Source organism: Falco biarmicus, chromosome 4, assembly GCF_023638135.1.
Source record: "Falco biarmicus isolate bFalBia1 chromosome 4, bFalBia1.pri, whole genome shotgun sequence".
Lineage (NCBI taxonomy): Eukaryota > Metazoa > Chordata > Aves > Falconiformes > Falconidae > Falco > Falco biarmicus.
In genome coordinates this window covers 12,844,996-12,861,512 of record NC_079291.1, presented here as the reverse complement: position 1 = coordinate 12,861,512, position 16,517 = coordinate 12,844,996, and positions in this window count along the sequence as shown.

The window sequence follows — 16,517 nt, the reverse complement described above, 5'->3', positions numbered from 1 at the left end:
TGGTGAATCTATTCCTACTACCATCACAAGGAGCTCTACAGGGTGTAGATTACAGTACACCAAGTAATGGGGCAATTGCACTGTGTTTTTTTTAGAGAAGATGTAGTGGGTATGGTTTCAAAAAATGCATTCCCTTCCAGTTTGCTGGCAAAAGCATGACATTTTCTGTTAGATGATAAGTGATACAAAGCCTTCTACTTTTGGATTATGGAGATGCAAAAGAAGGAAATTTCTTACGATGAGCTAGAAAAAGCAGTAAGTCAAACTATGGTGTTCACTGCTTGTAACAAATTTTCCTGAGAAAAGACTCCTATCATGACACTGATTCCAGGCCCCAGATTTTACATTGCCCTTTCTTCATAACTCTTCTCTTATTCTCTACATACTCAATCTATCAAAACTAGTGCCGTCATCACTGTCAACTTAGATTTGGAAATTTACATGCCATGGGCAAATCTACCACTCTACAACTACCTGAAAGGAGCTGTAGACAGGTGGGGGTCGGTCTCTTCTCCCCCATAACAAGCAACAGGACAAGAGGAAATGGCCTCAAGTTGTACCAGGGGAGGTTTAGATTGGATACTAGGAAAAAAATTCTTCACCGAAAGGGTGATAAAGCATTGGAACAGGCTGCCCAGGGAGGTGGTGGAGCCACCATCCCTGGAGGTGTTTAAAAAAATATGTAGATGCGGTGCTCAGGGACATGGTTTAGTGATGGACTTGGCAGTCCTGTGTTAACAGTTGGACTTGAGGATCTCAAAGGTCTTTTCCAACCTAAATGATTCTACGATTCTGAACTTACAATCCTGAGGGCTGGTCATGAGGAAAAAACAGCTATTCCACTTGAAAAATTTAAGAACACAAGAAAGGACTAATTGACAGCAAATATACACTATCTCTGATTGAAATATCCTTCTCATGGATGCACATTCACACAGGTACACTTCTGCAAGTCTAGTATTTTCATACTTGATTGACACCATCCTGCTTTTTCATGAAACTGTGCAGATCACAGATGAAAAGAGCTTTTAAGTTAGACAAAACTTGCAGTATATATACTCAGGGAAGTACATTTAAGCAATTTTTTGTGCTCTCTGTGGCTTTTTTTTTTTTCCCCAATTAAAAATAGGTCATAGGAAATGAGGTGAATCTGCTCAGGATTCTGCTAAGCTTAATATTTTATTTAAGGGATAGTCTAGATGCCCAACACTATTCAGGATCTCCATCAGAATCTTTAACTCCAGAGTATAGCTTTAAATGCATACTATTTTTTATATATATATATATTTTTTTTTAATCAGTGGACAGAAGGAGAAAACATTATCCCAGTGTCTGGAAATGATACAATCATGCAAATTTTAAGTTAGAAATTGTCTCAGTTTGCCTGACAATAAGCACAGATAAGAACAGACGTTGTGATTTACTAATTTCTTCATCTGCCTTAGAAAGCAGCTTTTGCCCATAGTGCAAATGTGTGTGAAGACAGGGCCTATCAGTCTGCCACAACTACTTTGTTTTAGGCTACTCAATCTTAACATGAATTTTAAAATAGCAAAAAAACCATCAGTTTATTAGCTCAAGTTGTATCATTAAGCTCCCCTAATCAATGTCAAATGATACAGCTTCTGCTATGGTTTCATCTTATTTTGTAAGCCCTACTTAAGGAATAAAGAAAATAAAGGAAAAATTAAATGACAGTGGAAAAATATCTTCTTTTTTTCCCCATAAATGTCAAGATATTGGTCTATCAGAAGTGGAAAGGCAGACCTATGACCTGTTCACTAAATGCCAGTTTCCTACAAAACAATGAAAGCACTGATAAAGATTTGAACTGACAACACCACAGCGAGCTACCAAGTTTTCTAAAATAAATCTGACAGCAGATACAAAAAAAAAAGGTTTGCTCTAAAGCATGCTTCGCACCTGAAAGGGTCATGATGTTTAGTTTCACCAGCTTGATGCATCACCATTTAGACTCCATTGTCCTAAAAGACACATAAAGGCTCATCTGATGTCCTTTTCATTGCAAAGGCATGTCACATCTATCTCTAGCTGTAGCATACTAAACTACCATTGCAGCACAGCTTCTACTTCATTGTGCCTTTTCTTAAACAACTGATTTCAGATATCAAATACTACAATGTTTTGTTGTTCTCTTCTGTACCTGGGCAGCAGGGGGTCCACTGGTCAGTGTATGCAACTGACACAGCTGAATGTCTGTCCTTCCCAACGGATCATTCAAACCGTATCTATTTGCAGAATACCTGAAAAAGCTTCCAGACCATCATAGTTCTGTGGCAGATTCACAGGATTACAGTACACAGGTGATGCCTTAATCCCATACAGATAAGAAATCCTCACTCCCTAGGAAAATCATATTTGATACATCAGCAAGGCAAGGTGAAAATTCTTCATAAAACCACATTTTTAAAAACCTGACTTTTTTAACTTCTTAAAAATACCACTGGCTCAGTTTTCAACCCTGCAGTGACATCTCATGGCTCCATGGTAGTTCCAGCAGCGAAAGCATGTTGTTGAAAAACAGTGATAAAACTGCAGAACACAACCACCTACATGTAGAAAACTGGGTAGCTGGCATTGATATGAAATGATCTATCCCCATTAGTCAGTAACACCTAACTCATTTATCCTCCCAAATAAAGCTAACACAACATACTGCCTGTTACAAGGCACTTACATCTGCTTGCACAGGCTTACATCACATCAAGAATGCTAGTTTTATTTAAAAGGAATGAATGGATGGGGAGAATGAAATTATAAGAAACTAGGCAGGGCTTAGTGAAGTTAAGGAACAGGGCCAGAGGAGCAACACTAGCTGCCAGAAAAACTGATTCCCACCCTTTCTAACACAGACAAGCTACCATGCCAACAGTCTGATGCCTTAGGTGGCTGTTTCAAGTAAAAGAAAAAAAAGAAAGTCACTTATTTTCAGAGGATTGAAGCCATCACATGAATATCACTACAGGGAGCTTTATATCTGTGTTGCAGAAGCCAGCAAGAGGTAAATTAATACTCTGTATTAATGAAGTCGTGTGTTCTTACAAAACCACTTATTAAAATATTCAGTCAAAACTGAGTCATAAGACTAAACCCATTCCAATTTAACAAATCACTGCGTCCGTATACCCTTTCATAATTAAATGCGAGATCAGTTAACTCAAAGCACAGTATCATATTTTGGGTCAAAGGAAAACTACTATATAATTGATTTTCTCATGATGAATAGCAAAGCTTTTAACTAGGTCTCTTGGGAGCCTGGTTTCTTTTTGCACACATTGCTGGAAGCATTGAGGTACTCCATAAATAGAAGCAAAGCAGGGAACAGGGAGGGGAGAAAAGCAACAGGCAAGCTTTACTTATTTGTTGTTGAGGTCAGGTTTTGAGCTCAGTACAATGTCTGTGTGATTATATGTGAAGGGATCAAACTCAGGCTTATGGTGAACATTCAGCTGCCCTTACCCATGCACTACCATGCCACTCCACCCCAGCATCATTACATATTCATTCCAGCAAATTAAACCTTTATCATGTCTTTACAGTCTTGATCTGAATGCGTGTGCACTGCCTAAAAAAGCATGCATTGAGCTAATAAGCTATATTTCCATTTGATTAATTTTGTGTCCTACTACAGATATTGAAAAGTCTGTAAATGTAAAAACATTTTAGAAAAAGGAAACTTAAAAAGTAAAACCTCTACAGCTTTAACAGTGAAAAAAGCATTCTAAAATTTAAGGCTATATATTCTGCATGATCTCTGAACTCTTGGCTTTTGATACAGGTAATTACTGAAGTCAAACCTTGCTGTGGCAATTTTTAGTATTTACTGGCTATAATTGAGTTTTCAACCAGAGGACACAAAGAAACTCCTTAAACGCCACCACCACCACCCCCGCTTTTACAGAAATATGTTTTCCTCCTCTGGCAATCACTAGTTTTCATACAAAAGAAAGGAAATGAGAACATCTGGCAAAATGACCTTTGAAAAGTTCCTATGAATGGTTTACTAAGCTCTCTTACATAAACTGGAATACTTTCCACTTGATTGGTACATAAAGATGAGATCAAGTTAATAAAACAATCACAATCGCCCACCCTTACTACTTTTTGAATTTCCTTTTAGTGTTTCATAACCCATATCACCCTCACCTAAACATTGGTTTTGCTTGCTTTTTACTTCTGTTCTTGTTACATATTGTTTGTTTTTGAACATTCAACTGCCCTTACTTGTGCACTACTGCGCCACCCCACCCCAGCATCATTACATTTTCATTCCAGCAAATTAAACTTTCATCATGTCTTTACAGTCTTGATCTGAATGCATGTGCACTGTCTAAAAGATCTATTGAAGAACCTAAGTTTATCACAGGGTGTCATATGAAAGAAAGAAGCAGCAATGTTCATAATTGCCTCTAATCACAGGAGAACTTGACCAGACAAGTCAGACCTTTCAAGCCCCTGGGTTCTTTTTTCTGCTGGTTGTTTTTTTTTTTTTTCCATGTGACCCCAGTGTAGTCAAGTGATTTCAGACACTAACAACTCAGACTCATCCAAGCACAAAGCAGGGTAAAAGAGCTAAATTAAAAGTATGAAAAGATGTCTAAGTCCAAAATGACCATTCAGTCTAGTGGAAAAAGAGATGACTACTCTGAGTAAAGACATCACAGGTGTTTTTAAAGCCAAGAGCAGCTTGGAGACAATGGCTCTTCAACAAAACAGGCTATCAACTGAAGCTAGATGCTGGCAGATTCAGGAGGCTCATGTATTATGTGCTTAAGTTGTGGAACACTTTGCAGCAGGATATTGTGAATGCTAAGACTTCAGAAAAGCACAGAGACAACAAACTGGAAGTATATCAGAGATCATTAAGCATAAAGATGCCACCTTTCAGCCCTAGGAGTCCCTGATCCTTAAGTATTACTACATTTCTGCTGTGTTCTTGTACTCTTCTTTATAGACCTGAACTTGTTTGTCAGAGACAGGATAACATCTTACATGGACATTTGGTCACATCACCTGTTGCCATTCATACCTTCATGGCTAGTTATCCAAACGCTAAAATTGTCATAAAAAGATAAGCAAGCCATCCAGCCCTATGGATCAAGTATAGTCCTGCTGTAGCATTTTATTTATATTGCCTCTGGAAAGCAAAAGATTATGCCTGTTAAAGATCAACGCTATTTTTTAATAAATGGCATTCGTACTGCCTAAGGGCAAGTTCTCTTCTAGCAGCACATCTCTCACACAGACTTCCAGAGAGGGAAATAATTAATTTGAAAAATTTTTGCTAAACCAAGGATCTGACAGATTTATCATCATACAGAACATGGATTCCTCTTAGAATTCAGGTTAAAAAATATGATTGCAGAGCCCCAAGTTAAGCTCTAATAGTACAGTCCACTTTAAAAAAAGCGTGCACAAGTTACTTGTGAAGTGGAGCAGAAAGACTATTTCCTGCAAAGAACACTGAGGATTTTGTCCTGAACAGTTACAACTTCCAGACTGCTCTAGTTCCAGCTCTAAACTGCTCCTTTGCCTGTTTCTAGGCAGCAAAAAACAGGCAAAGAAGTGTTCACCTACCAAAACTGCTCGAGGTCCCAACTCTGGTTTCCAGACCACATTCAGTGCTAACCTCCTTGCCTGCAGTACTTAAACATTAAGTGCAGAAATTGTCTTAGTTCTGAACGTCATATTCATATCATCCTTCTGTTCACTCAGTTTTCCAAGGTAGACATTATTTCACTGAAAACCAAAGGAATATCCTATTTGCTTTAAACTTTAAAACATTCAATGAGTAAGTGAAAACGTAAGAAAAATGAGACAGTCACATCCAAAGCCACCACCAGGTGGAAAGCTTATAGGATATGGCAGTCAGATTGGAACTGGCATTTCCAGGTTATGTTTTTCTGGCCTTAATGCCTCCTGATTGTATTCATCCATTTTATTTGGGTTGTTCAGAGTAGACAATCTGTAAAAATGAGGATGATAAAAATCTACTACACATACTGGATTCTACTCAGTGTTATTTTATCACACAGATACTGCACAATGGTCCCACAGGACTAACGGGAGACTCTGGTTACTTACAGAAAGGAAAAATAATAGCTGTTTTTTCATTTGAAAAACTGCTTAAGATTTTTCTTTGGCATGCTTGTTTTATTAATAGTTGGAGAGTTATGGTTAAGGGATTCGGATGTAGTGTACATGTAATTTCTTTTGTTCCAGCTGTACAAACATTTATGCACATGAACAACTTAATCCTAATGAAATTTTTAAGGATAAAGTAAGTTTGAATATGCAACAACTAAATGAAGTCCACCATTACATACACATTTGTGCCCCCAGGACCTCAGTGTCATCATTTTTTCTGTTGTATTCCTATGCAGTGCAAACAGCATTATTTTAGCACATGTTGTGAGATCTGCCTGCTGCCTGTCTACTTACCTGCTTACAAAAGTGTGTCTGGGCTCCTGCAAAAACACAAACTCATACAAATCATGTCACTTGCTTATACTTAAAAATGGAAATAATCTGTAGTAAAAAACAGCTTGACTGAGCACAAGTGTATTTACACAATGGGGAAAGACCAGAGAAAGCTGAAGATACAGGCTTGGTATTTACTCTGAATGCTATCAAATTGGTTCTCTTTCTCTGCACCTGTTCATGAGGACAACCTCAGCAGAGTAACAATTACCACAATGGGTCAAAATGGTCTTGGAGCATTTCCTAGGCATCCTCCCATTATGGTTTTTCTGAGCAGTCTTTTCTCATTGCCTCATACACATTTCCTTGTTCCTTCATATGCATTTGCTCTTTCCACCTAGATTTTATAGCATGAGAACATGAAAATGTTTTTTACCAGAAAGATATCTCCAAAAATTAATTAAGTCTAATGTCATTAGTACAGTAATGAAGTTTATTCATGAAGGAAAAAAAGATCTTCAACTATCCACTGTCTTGCTTGCCTTGGAAGAGAGGAATAAAAAGTAAGGATATTTAATGAAAACCTGCAAGAATTTACTTTATTGAATAAGCACCCTTCTAATTAAAGCAAAAATTTGTTTCTTAGAGTAAGCATATCATGCAAAAGAATTAGAAAGTTTACAAGGCAATGTTTATGGATCAATGCTTGAGTGCATTGTGAGATTGGTCTCTTCCTAAAGTCATATGAGACCAGTCTTGCAACTGGATGCATATAAAACAGACCAATGAATTCCACTTGCCCAGATTCAGCCACAAGATTTGGAACCACCTTTTTCAGGTTCTGGATTCTTTTTTACAATGTGTATGCAGTCTCTCTGGAACAGTCATCAGTACTTACCTTCTCTGTACTCATGTTCCTACAGACAGTTATAGATAAGGTTCAGAAATGGACGTTTGATAGAATTTCTTGGGGTCACAAGAGTTTACAGGAAGCAAGCACTAAAAAAATAATCTGCTCTAGACACTATAGTACATCATACTGCACCTTGAACAATTAGCTAGATATTATGACATCTCAGATGTCATATTACCTACAGGAAAGACCACCTCTGCCAAGCTTCTCTAAGTGGCTTGGAACTGAAAGTGAGTTCAGTTCAGATGGATCTACATAATATAAGATACAAGCTCCAAAGGAAGGAAAAAAAAAAGTCGTAAGAGACCAATCATGCATCTGAAGGAGACACTCTCTAGAGTATGATACGTGAACAAAATTATTGTTTGGGAAGGTCAAGTGTAAACTTGATCAGCAGTTGCCCCAAGCACATTACACTCTCAAAGACAGAATACACAAAGTAGTTTTTCCTTCTTGCTGATCTTACACTTACTATTTAGTCTGCAGGCTGAAAGCATTTACATGGTACTTGGCACAATGCAGCAGATACTCATCAAGTTCACACCATAACTTTGCTGGTGAAAACACATTCTTACATGAAGGTCCTTCCAACAGCAGAAGCCAACACTCAACACACAAACCTTCACCAGACCAGCAGCCACAGCAGCATACCACCTGTATCTGATGGACAAAGCACAGAAGGTATCAGTGGCTCTAAGTTACGTCCCCTTGATCACCAACATGTTGCAACTGGGCCTTCAACAAGGGCCCTCCCTGTGGGATTCAGCAACATCAGCTTTGGTAGCAGGGGCTGCTCCTTGCTGCAGCTGTGGATTTAGTTTAGCTCATAAAGTTCACTCCAGGGTACACCTGCTGCAAATTGCACAGGATAAGTCTGGAATGGGAACCTGAACCCCAAGTAACCTCTCTACAGCTCTTGTTACTCTCCAACAGGTCTTCAGTTGTGCCCTACATGAATAATACCAAATTAGCAACTAATCCAGTCCAAATGACTGCTTTAGCTTTACTGAGTTGCCTGCTAACAAATCTGAGGGGAAAAAAATAATCCTTATTTCTAATAATCTAGCTCTTGCATTCAAGTTAATCCCTTTATGAGCGTACTGGGTATAAAGAACAAGGTTTGGTTGTGGTGGTGGGGCTGCAGGGGTGGCCCATGTGAAAAGAGGTATGGGGCTGCCCTGTGTTAGACACAGCTGGCTCAGCAATGGACCTACTGCAGGCTAAAGTTGAGCCAGACAAAGCTTGTCACACCTCTATGAAAACTGCTTTAAAAAAGGGCAGAAAAAGCTAAGACTGAGAGGACTGATGCAGGGTACCAAATGAGCAACAAAGAGTAGGAAGCATGTTCCGTATTGGAACAGGTACACCACTGAGGGGACTTCAGGCAGCGGAGGACCCACACCAAAGCATAGCAAACAAGTAAGCACAAAGGAGCAGTGGAAGAAGAGAGAAACAAGGAGAAGCAAAGAGAAACTGCTACACACTGACCCCTAACTCCTGCATCACCCATCACCTCACTTGTACAAAGTGTAACTTGCATCAATAACGAGAGGGGAGAAGAGGTGTCTGGAGTGAAGTTAAGCCTGGAAAAGGGGGAAGAAAAGTGCTTTCCCAAAGTATTCAAATGTATTTTATCTTTGTTTTACAATGCCCAAATCAGTAATTAAACATTTATGTTAACAGGCAAAACATTTAATTTAAATTCCCCAACTGGAATCTCTTTTGCCAACAACAGTAACTGGTGAATGATTTCCTTGTCTTTTTTTTGACCCACAAGTTTTCTTACTCCCATGTTTCCTGTTTTCTCTGTTCCTCCTCCAGCTCTGTCCTGCTGTGGAGGTGGAAGTGTGCAAGCTTGGCTGCTAGCGGAAGCCAACCCATCACAATGAGGAGTGCGTATAAAGCTTTAAATTTATAATTCCTTGGGAGTTCAAATCTTACAGTATAACAAGCTGTTTCAGTAAAGGACTTGCTTCACTGAATTCTAGTGTCTTGCAAATAATATTATTCATGCTAATTAAAAACCTTTCATCAGAAATGAGAAAATAAATAGCACCAAAAGAGCACCTTAAAAGATGCCCTTTCCCACCCAATCTATACACACAGTTGGAATTATTTATTATTTTTCTTCAAAAAGAAAAAAAGTCAGCCAATACAAACCCTTTAGGAGTTTCTTCTGGTAAAAATTTGATATCCTGTAGGGAATACGTTTTTGTTACAGAAATGTTTTTCAGTAGATGAGAAATACGCATTTAAGCATCTCTTTAAAAACCGTTCTGCCCTTCAAACCAAGAAAATTAACTAGGGCCAAGTTCAGTATTTTGACTACTTTTGGCAATTTTGAGGAGTAACATGGGACATTAGTAGCAAGAAACTATCAGTGCTCAGGTGTTAATTTGCTCCAGAGCACTTCCTCAGTGTATAATGCAGCACTCGGGAAGGAAAGAATTGTTGTTAAGTGATAACCTAGCTTTTATTAAGATACTGTTGTATACAAATACCAATTTTAATTCATACTGAATGGAGAAAGTTAACATTGAAAAGTAGACAGAGATTGTGAGATAAAAGAAGGTCATGGCAGGAAAGGTACTAAATTACAAAGAGCACACTGATCAGCACACTAGATACCTTCTGATGCACAACAGAGTCACTCTTCTGGTCCCATCTCAGCATAAATAAGTGAAAGACAATATAGGAAGTACATTTCACCTTTATATTGTACTGACTCTATTGTTACCACACCTGTTATGTCACACCTAAGAGAGAAAATAGCATGTAACAATTTGTTTTGGCACTAATGATTCCAACTGATTTTCAAACACATTTATGCTAGTCTCTCCCCCTAGTCCCTGAAAAGGGAAAACTTGTCACTGGCAGAGTCATTCAACAGACTCAAAATTTCACCTCAATACACTCAGCAAGTCTTAACACATCACAGCTCATGTGTATGAGACTTGAAAAAAACTTGCATTGTTCTCCCTACTGCAATCCATAATATTTTTATATTACCTTCCTTTACAACAAAGGTTCTGGCTCTGCTTGGTCAGTAGTCTGCATTTTTTCTTAAAATGTTACCAAATTTCCTACTAATCAAAACCAAGCTTTGTAGACTCGTCCTAAAACCACAGAATTCATCTTTGAAACCTAAGCAGAGGGGAGAGGGCTGCAATAGTTTCAGGATTTAACGTTTTCTACAATTCTCTGATAACTAAATTCAAAGAGTCACCAACCCAAGAAAATTTTGAGTAAATTGAAAAAATGCTACCCTGCCATAACTCACTACAGAAATTTCTTACTTCTTATACAAGATTACATCAGACTGTAATGCATGTGATTAATTATATATATGCATAAACAGCATATGGAGATTTCTTAGTTAATGCAATAGTTCATAGTGTCATTGGTGCCTTCCACTCAAACTTATTTCATATAAAGTTTAATTTCATTATTAAGCTTCTTTTCCCAGTCAATACAGTCAGAAGAAAGAATGTGCAGATACAATTTCTAAAAGAAATGTGGTTATTGAAGGTGAAAAATATTGTTGCTATCAACATACATTTCTCACTTCTCTTCCTTCTTTCCATAGTTAGGACCACAGTCCCTATCACCAACCATTTGCTTCCAAACAGATGCCACAAATTACAGCCTATAAAGCTGAGAGCCAGTGTTTTAACTGTGTAAGGAGGACCTCCTTACTTTTACAGAATTGCAGTGCTTTTTGTATGAAACTAATTTAAGAAATTTTGAAGGACTGCAATAATCTCTGCTGAAACAGTGGTATTTAATAAAAACCTCTATACAGTAACATGGCTTTATATTTCATACCACTATTTCTCTAGTCCTCAGGGGGCAGGGGGACCCGAAACATCAGACAAGTCTGGATGCTGAATGTTTGACTGCAAAAACCAAATCTAAATCTCTGTGACCGAGTCAAAAAAATGTTCAAAACCAAAATGAACCAAAGGAATTCCAGTCACACTTGTAGCTAAATCAGGGCCAAACTAAAAATGTATTTGTTCAATGTCTGTTCTTTTTATCATGCAAAAACTTCTAGCTTCAATCTAAGAGTAGATGGACATCTAGTGGTGTAATATAATTGACTTTTTTTTCAAGTAGCTTCATATATTCAAAACCCTATCATTACAAGTGCTTGCTAGCATATCTACATGCACTGAAAGGCTTTATTTTCAGCTGTGCTTTACCTATCTTCTTAATTTCATCAAAGTACCATCAGTAGAAATCAGGGGTCTGGGTTCAGATTCAGAAGCCTTCAATTGAGGAAAATTTCATTTTGTAGTGAAAAAGAGTTAAATATAATCAATAGGTAAGGGTTCAGCCCTGAAAATGCAATACTTAGGTACCATATATAACAATAAAGTGGCAGTACTTAGCATAAGTCAAGGTGAGATAGTCCGTTTAAGAAAACATTTTATGCATTAGAGAACATACACAAACTCCAATCATCTGATAGAACAGACTTGCTCTGGAACAGCCCAACCAAAGCAGGCCCACAAATCTAGATAAGGAGTTTCTCCTACACAGCTGATAAAAATAGAGGCAACGTTACTCTAAATTATTGCAAATCCATTTAACGAAATAGCATATACAGGCTCAACAAGTTATTGATGAAACAGGTATTCATTTCCAATGATGTTCTGAACAAACAGCAGTCATGGTTTAGTGAACTATTTTACCTTCCTTAACTTCTTGTCACTTTGGTGCATACCTCTAAGTCTAAGGTCTATCCAGGTCTTGAAAATATTAACCATCACATGGCTAAAATAATTTTACCTGGTGCTTACTATACTGAATCAAACCGGATAATGAACCCCTACAACTTTTTAATGTAGAATAAAGGGATTATTCAACATACTTAACATGATTAAAATAATACAAAGGACATAAGCAGGGTGGGGATGGTGGTGTCCAATATGGTGATTAATTTTTATTACTTATTTTACAGTAGTGACAACTTCTGTCATAGTCTTGCTGCAGTTGGAACTGTAGAAATAGAAGGAAATTATCTATATTCTGACTAGACATAAAACAGTACAGTCCACAGAAGCAATGAGATAACACTGTCCAGGCTAACCAATAGTATTAGCACATGAACAGCATCTCGTGTAGGTTTTGAAAGCACCTTGTGAAAGGAGAGCACTAGGGGAAGGACAGTCTCTAGTGTTACTCATAAGAGTGAAAATTTGAAGGCATTTCAATACAGGAGAACACAGTGCCCACCTTTAACAAGAACACAGAGGAAAATTTAATTATCAGCAAAATATATGGGATGCCGGTTCTTAAAATTGCAATGGGGGAGGCATCTATGGAACCTGAACACAGCATATCCAACCTCTGTTTATGAACAAAGTGGTCAGCTACTGTAAAAATGCAGAAGTTATCAGGAAATGGCAGGAAATAATAAGGTGAAGAGGTATGCCAGTGATACAAATACTCTGGTTTGTGAAAGCCTACTACAGAAAGTTGCACAGAGATCTCATATCACTGTGTATGTAGGAAACAGCCTGTGAAATTAAATGCTGTTAAATCACAGGGGAGAAAACACCACATTAAGTACATAATGGCAGATGTTGAACTATCTATCTTTTCTCAGGAAAGATGATTCACTCTGGAAGAGTTCTTAGAACTTTAGTCAATGCTTAGCAGTGGTTAAAAACACAAACAGTGTTAGGAGTCAAAGAAACAGAATAAAGCAATATACCAAGATACAAAATTAATGATACAACTCTAATACTCCACACCATTCTGGTCACCCCATTTCAAGGAGAAAAAAAAAAGGGGGGGCAGCATTGAAAAGAGCCTCAAAGATAAATCAAATGTATTGAGAGGATTCTGTTCAAGCAGAGATTAAATGTATGAAGAAAAAAGTAACTGTAGAAAAGAGATAGCAAAGAACACAAACTTATGGGCAACCTAGAAGATACGTGAGATGTGATCGTAATTTCTTATAAGCAGGGGAGAGGGGGCAAAAAGATAAACTGAGCAACAGCAGGGGTTTCGTTGTTTATTTACAAAAAAAAAGAAATATTATATCATACAACAAATTTGAACTGTAGAGCACATTTCCACAAAATGTTTTGAATGCCAAAATCAAAATGTGCTAAAGCAACAATTAGATTAGTTCCTTGAAAATAAGCCCAGCAAGAGGTATCAGAAGCAATGACGTGAGTTCAACCCACAGGCTGCAGGAAGCTGAGACAAAATACTGCTCTGAATTTGCCCTGTTCTTGTACTCCTTCCACAAGCATCAGCTACACTCCAGTCAAGAGTAATACAGGACTAGAGTGGCCCATATTCTGACTCTGCATTGCTGGGACAGACAGAGTGAAAGTAACCATGGAGGAATTCAAACACAGACACTTGATAGAAATACATGTAAACGACAGAATTATGTCAAAGTTTTGGGGCTTTGTTTTTCAATGCCTGGAAGCATTAAATGCTATGGCTGTAGTCAAATGCAAAAAGGTAAGGCGATATACAAAACTTAGGTAAGAACTATCACTAATGTGCAAATGTCTACCCCTACAGCATATGTTCGGAAAAACAAGGAGAGGAAGAGGCAGAGAAGCAAGAATCAAAATCAGGAGGCAAGAAGAGGAGCTGGGAAGACAGCAAATTATTTTTGGGAGACATTATGGGAGACAAAAGGAAAAAAGGGATTAAACAATCTCAAGGAGGAAGGGCAATGAGAATGATTTAATTCTGTTTAATTATCAGCAAAGGGTATGAAAGAGAAACAGATACCTTGATTTCTTCATCTGGTATTACCTCTGCAAGAAGACAAGAGCTGGAGAGAGTAAGATAAAGACAACATAGAATCATAGAATGGTTTGGGTTGGAAGGGACCTTAAATCATCTAGTTCCACCCCCCCTGCCATGGGCGGGGACACCTTCCACCAGACCAGGTGTCTCAAAGCCCCATCCAGCCTGGCCTAGAACACTTCCAGGGAGGGGGCATCCAAAACTTCCCTAGGCAACCTGTTCCAGTGCCTCACCACTCTCAGTGAAGAATTTCTTTATTATACAGCTATGATCTTCTCAGAGCACACTGACTGCAAAAGGCAGGCAGGAAGGGGAGATAAGAAAGGAAGCATTAGATGGGGTTAGGAAGGAAGGCACATAAGGAAAGTAAATGGTGGGAAGCAAGGGATACTCAGGGCAAATACCACCAAGGTGAGGAAAACTCAGGCAGAGGAGGACCTGGATGTGGAACCTGGACTTGTGCCAGTGAAGAAAAGGATATAACAAGAAAGGATGCCAGCAGACCTGTAGGGATGTTACAATAGGAATTGTAACAATAGGGAAAATGGAACAAATTGGGAGGTGTGGTGGTATAACACTATAATGAGGAAGTGCAGCATGGAAAAGGATTAGCAATTTTAAAAGCATACAAGCTCAAAGAAAAACAGGGCTCCCCAGTACCTCTACAGCAAGCTCTTGTCAGGTAGATAGAATCCAAAACTTGGAGTGAGAAATGCAGGGCAGCAATTGCTATCACTGGCAATTACTAAAATTTGTTTCTTCAGGGGGTGCTCTTACTTACTTAAGGCTGAGTTCTTACCACAGGTGCATGTACTTAAATCTTTTTTCCAGCCAGCTTTTGAGTGAACAAAGCAACAAAGGTTCTGCCCATCATCATCAGCCCTAATATTTGTTGACTTCCTATTATAGCCTTCTGCACAAATATCAGCATCCTGTGATATTTAACCTTAATAACTGGAAGTGATTTTCCACACAGTATCTTGAAAGACAAGAGTTAATAATAGATATAAAAATTTAAATATCTGGTATACATCAACAGCAATGGAAAAAACTGATCTTCAGCTGCAAACAAAAGGAGCCAATTTTAGTATCTGGCTCCAAAACTAAAATGATACTACAGGCAAAAGGCAAAGATTGATAAGTATGAATTCTTAGCCACAGTCAAGACCACACAAACTTACTCTACTTTTTGTAAATTTAAAAGCTTCTTGTAGAATTTCACAGCAGATTCATATGAAACAGAAACACATAAGCAATTTATTATCTGAAGAGGGCCAATTACCAGTGTCCATTAATTAGCAAAAAATTAATTCTCCCAAGTGAAATTTCTGAATCCCAAATAACTAGAAGAGATCTTAGTTAATGTTACAGAATGAATGTTTTTCACATGCAGATTTAAATAAAGAATAACTTTACCTGTTGTTCTGCCCAGTTCAGTCTCTTTTTAATCATGCATGTCACTGGATACTTTGGAGTTCCATTTGATCTGTAAATGGTTTAGTCCAAAGCCATGATACACAAATAATTTCAGGCTATACAAGTTATGCCACTATGTCTGAATATCAAATTAAAGGACACCTGGATTGAAATTCCTTGTTAATTTTCATGGTATCATTAAGAAAGTATTGAACAAATGTGTCTTTATTCAGAAAAATCCTTTAGTGTAATCTGGATCTTTTCTGCATTCAAATAAATAACATAAAACATACTTTGAAAGAAGGAAAAAAGAACCCCAAACCACCAACCTTATCAGGAGCAGAATGAAAAACAGAGCTATGAAGATTACAAGAACTGCCCACTACACAGGAGATCACAAAAACCAAGTCATCTTTTACACAGAATACTGCACCTGTAAAGCACAAAAGGGCTAAGGAATGGAATGGAAACATTACCTACTTACATACAAAAATCACAGAGCAAAAATAATAGATTCTATTATTTCAGTACTTAGTATTCCTGCATTCAGCTGCACCTCTTACTAAATCGGTCACCAGAAAATAGGTTGAGAAGCCACACACTCATAAAGGAGAGCTTCAGAATGAATTGCCACACAGTATTTTTATATCTCATAAAAACAACGCCTTGCAATAAGCTGTATTTTCCAGCAAAAATAAAAGCCCATAGAACCACAGAATTGCACAGGTTAGAATCAATCTCAAAAGATAACCTGGTCCAACCTTTCTGGGGGGTAAAAAAAGCACAATGAAGTCATCTAGCACCCCTCCCTAGCAATACCGTCTTGAAAACCTCCAGCAGTGGGGACTCTACTACGCTCCTGAGGAGGTTGTTCCAATGAATGGTTGTTCTTACTGTAAAAAACTAACGTCAAAATGAAACCTCTCCCATTGCAACTTATTCCCATTGCCCCTTGCATTCACTATGT